We start from the raw sequence: 5,515 nt of genomic DNA, 5'->3' as shown, positions 1-5,515 counted from the left end.
TTTTGATTCGTTTGAAAAGAGCTATAGATTAGAAAGAGAGATGCGATTGTCACTGTCTCGTTTAGATGATTCGTTCGATTAGATATAAATATTAGAAAATATTATCGATTTAGAGTTCGATTTGAACTAAAAGAAAAAAAGAGAGAGAGAGAGAGAGAGAGAAAATAAAAAAAAGAAAAAGAAAAAGAAAAAGAAAAATATCGTCGATCGTCTGAAATATGAATTAATCCATATATCGGTCATTCAGTTTGTTATCAGACAACGAACGTCCATTTAATAATTGTCTCGGCATAATGTCACGTAATATTTTTCGCCTAATCGTAAAGGATTTAATTTCTTCCGTTATTTTCTCGGCTTTCTTCTTTCAACGAGGAGAACGAGAATAGTAAGAGTTCGAAAAAAAAAAACAAAAAAAAAAACAAAAAAAGAACAAAAAAAAAAGAGGAGAAAAAAACGGAGGAAGAAACAAAAGAGATAGAAAAAAACAAAAAGAAGAAAAGAAAGAGGAGCGAAAAGGATAAAAAAAGAAAAAAAATGCATACACACACATACGCAAGCACGCACACACATATGTGCATACAGCATGATGCAAGGCTCTCCCCCCTCCCTCGCTCCTCAATGCATTTTCTTCTACGAAATAGAACAGAATTATCTTTCTCTATAAACCTAAGCTTCGTAATTCCTTCCCTACTCACCCTTTTCTCATCCCCTTTCTCCATCCTATTCTAACCCCTTCTTCCCCCCTTTCAGCAACCCTCAAGCGACACACGGTATATCGCAACGTTAATTAAGTAATAATAATACCGAGATGAATATACCAACATTAATATTATTATAATTATAATTATAATTATAATTATTACTATTATTAATATTAATAATATTAATATTAATATTAATATTAATATTAATATTAATATTATTATTATTATTATTATTATTATTATTATTATTATTATTATTATTATTATTATTATTATTATTATTATTATTATTACTATTATTATTATTGCAAGAAAAGTTTTGCGGGTTATTGCTATTACTATTTTATTATTACGATTATTATACGAAACGTTGCCTCTATGTTATGATTATATCATTTTATCTATCGGAAGTTGTTAATTTTAAGAGATTCCATTGAAAGAGAATATACGACGAAACAAACAAAACAAACAAACAAAAAAAAAGATAAACGAAATTAAACTAAACAAAACAAGACAAAAAACGAACGAACAAACAAACAAAAAAAGAGATCGAAATAAAGTAAAATGAAATTAAATAAATAAATGAATAAATAAATATATATATATATATATATATATTAAAAAAAAAAGAAAAATAATAAAAAATATTAAAAAAAAAAAAATAAAAAAATAAAATAAAAAAAAAAAAATTATACAAGCCGAGAGAAAATATTTATTGAAAGTCCTTCGAAATCGTTCCCTTTGAAATATAATTAATGCAAATATTTCCATTCGAAGAAAAAAATGATGACGGCGACGACGACGACAATGATGACGACGATAACGACGATAACGACGACGACGACGACGACGGCATACGATCGCAATCGTGTATTCGACGGAATTTATTTCTTCTTTTTAATCTTTTTTTTGCTCTTCTCTCTCCCTCCCCCCTCCCTCTTCCTCTCTCTCTCTCTCTCTCTCTTTCTTTCATACACACACATCGAAAAGAGACCACATAGTGGAAGCGTGTTTGTGACGAGGGGCCCGTTATAAAGAGCCAATACCATAGGAACCGTCGTCCTTGCCACATATGGCAAGAAGGCTCTCCTCCTCGAGAGAGTAAACCGACGATAACAACGACGACGACGACGACTACGGCGACGACTGACGATGACGACAACAACAACGACGACGACAATGACGACATGACGACAATGACGACATGACGACAATGACGACTCTCAAAACGTGGAGAAGAGAGTATCGACTATTCCATTCAAATAAAATTTTAAATCAATTTTAAGTTACATGTCAATCGCAATTTTTGTTTATTTATTTATTTATTTCTCTTGTATTTTTCTTTTGACTTTTTCTTGTTTTTTGTCTCATTTTTTTTTTGCGAGCACAATCCTAAAAAAAAAAGGTAAGTCAGATTAGGAAGAAGAAGTCCGTCTGTTTTTAATTAATTCGCTTTTTTTTTTTTTTTTTTTTTTTTTTAATTACATTGGACAAAGGAATAAATGAATTAGAACGGAATAAAATTTCCATTCGAATTTGGGATTCTTGCGAAAACGAATTATCAAGATGAAATGAATTTGAAAGAAACGATTTTTTAATTAAATACGTTCGTTTAATTAACGTCAAGGCAAAGGGAAAAAAATGAATCGAGTTAGTGATCTTAATAGACTCGAATTAGAAAACTTAAAGGGAAAATTATTAGCAAAAGTATAGAAATATTGGAGGATCAGATCGTTTGCATTCAAATACGATTTTATTTTTTCTCTTTTTTTTCTTTCTTTCTTTCTTTTTTTTTTTTCTACAAACACGAATTAAAGGATAAGTCAGACTTAGGAGGATTCGTTAATTAATTCGTTCGTTGAAACTTAAGGGTTGGGCAGGCGTGGTTGAGGGAAAAAAAAAATGAACCGACGTGTAATCTCTATAGGCTTGATTAGAAATATAATTAGATAAAAATAAGTTCTAGATTCAATTTGAATTCGAACTTATTTTTTTATTCCATTCCTTTCTCCTCCCCCAACCTCTCTTTTTTTTTTTTTTTTTTTTTTTTTTTATTCATTCTCTATTACGAGCGACGAATTAAATGATAATTCAGATGAGCAGGAAAAGAAAAGAAAAGAAAAGAAAAGAAAAAAGAAAGAAAGAAGATTCGTTAATTCGTTAATTAATTCGTTAATTAATTCGTTAATTAATTACGCGAAATGAAATCAAAAAAAAAGAAAAAAAGGGAATCGAACGTAGAAGAGAGTCGTCGTGTGTATATTTGATTAATGGATAAGAAAAATTAGAAATAGAAATAGAAGAGATAGAAGAGAAGTAAAATAGAAATAAGAAGAAGATGATGATGAAGAAGAAGAAGAAGAAGAAGAAGAAGAAGAAGAAGAGGAGGAGGAGGAAGAGGAGGTGGAGGAGGACGAAGGAAAAGAAAAAGAAGAAATCGTCGTTTGTACGGCCATTAAGACGTTAACACTCGTTGGACTAATCGAAGCAGCAGCTGTGCACTCGAGATGCGTCCGTTCGAACTACTTTCCTCGTGGGCGGCACGCAGGTGCCTCTCCGGCATCTCTTCTTATTCTTATTCTTTTATATCGTCGTGTGTAACACCGACGTGAATCTCTTCGACGAGAGAACACGTTTATATGTAAGTGCTACCCACGCGAGCACTACTCGTTCGCCTCGCGTGTTCTCTCTCTTCTCTCTCTGTCACTCTTTTTCTCTTTCCTTTTCTCTCTCTTTCTCTTTCTCTCTTTCTCTCTCTCTCTCTCTCTCTCTCTCTCTCTTGCTCGCTCATTTTTCTTTTATTCTTTTTTCTTGTTCCTTTTCCTTTCTTTTTCTCTCTCTTATCCTTTTTATTATTATTTTTCTTCTTTTTTTTCCTTCACACAGAAACCCTCTTTCGTAGGTGTGAATTTTTCTTAAAAGTAAAATAAAAAAAAAAGATAGATAATAAATAAGGAACGATCGAAATACCTATCGATCGTTTTAATAGTCGAGAAGAATTAAAGAATGTTTAATTAATTAATACGTCGTATTTGTTCTTCTTTCTTTTTTTCTTTTTTACATATATATATATATATATAAATTTTTTTTTTTATTGTTACAATGTTTGTTTCATTACGTTCAATCGATTCTTTTTTAAATCATCCAAGAAGATAAAATTAATTACGATTACTATCGCAGAGAATCTTAAATTCGTATTGTCGTTTAATAATGGATCATCGACATGACCATGTATAACTTAGAAAACGATAAGAGGGAGAAATATAGAAAAAAAAATAAATAAATAAAAAATAATAATTAGATGATGATGATGATGACGATGATGATGATGATGATGACGATGATGATGACGATAGTCGAAGAATAAACGAAAAGTAATTTCGCATAAAATTAATCCGATTGGTATACGAGACACATTAATCATGTTCTTTCTTCTCTTAATCTGTTCTTAAGACATAGGCACAGCTGGAACGTCGATGTAAAAAGAAAGAATGAAAGATAAGGCCCGACACGTTAGAACGATTTTTTCATATTCGGTTTAAACATTAGGATCATCTAATTACTTTAGAAGACATCTTTGAAAACTAAGCGTTAATGACGCTATCATTAACTCGTTAACGTCGAATCATTTTAAGAACTCGTCGGAGAAAATACTTGGAACTTGCTTGAGAAAGTATGAGGACGTATAAGAAAAAAATTAATAATAATAATAATAATAATAATAATAATATATATATATATATATATATATATATATGTATCAGGCTCGCGTATAATAAATTATCGGCTGTTATACGATCCACCTTCGCTCTTTCGACGAAGAGGTTGCTTCTGCATTGGGATGTCCATTAAATTTTAATTAAACGCAATCACGAACTACTACGTCCGATATCACTTAGCGGAGGCCATCCTCGTATGTTCGTTAATAATCGAGACGAATTGACGGGGCCAAGAGCAAAGTGCACCCCAAACGAGAAATATTCATGTATTAACGATAAAATTTCAATTCCGATCGCGCGCACTCATCTTTTTTTTTTTTTGCTCCCGTCCTTTTTGGTCTTCGAAAAGAGAGAAGAAGAAGAAGAAGAAGAAGAAAAAAAAAAAAAGAAAAGAAAGAAAGAAAAACGGAGGAAAAAGAAAAGATACGGGGAAAAAGGAACAACGTAGAGAGAAAAAAAAAGGTAAGGAAACATTTATAACGTAACACGACCCAAATTCATATGTGATACATTTAAAGTATCGCGTAATGAGAGCCAACGAAAATATATTTACATCGATATTAACGGTGAAAGAAACGAGAAACGAGAAATCGCATAAATCCATTCTCTGAATAATCATCTCATGAATATGCGCGACGAGAATATACGTAATAACTCTCTTTTGACCGCTTCTTAATGGATCGTCTTGCTTTCTACAAAATATTTTCATTAATATATATATATATATATATATATATATATATATATATATATATATATATATATATATATATATATATATATTACAGAGTGATTACTGACATATATACGTATATATATATATTACAAAGTGATTACTTACATATACATATATATATATATATATATATATATATATATGTGTGTATGTATGAATGTATATATATATATATATATATATCCAAGAGAAATACTTTTTTGAAAGTTCGAGCAATGTGTCTATTTCACGTGTTTCGTATGTAGTAAGTAAATACGAGTGTACCTTTTTAAGAGTCTCCTCACGCCCACCGTCAGAAAAGTATAGACCTCTTCGGCGTTCCGAGACGGAGCGAAGATAAAAAAGAAGATAAAGAT

This window comes from Vespa velutina, chromosome 10, assembly GCF_912470025.1.
Source record: "Vespa velutina chromosome 10, iVesVel2.1, whole genome shotgun sequence".
NCBI classification, from domain to species: domain Eukaryota; kingdom Metazoa; phylum Arthropoda; class Insecta; order Hymenoptera; family Vespidae; genus Vespa; species Vespa velutina.
Note: the sequence above shows the minus strand (reverse complement) of the source record.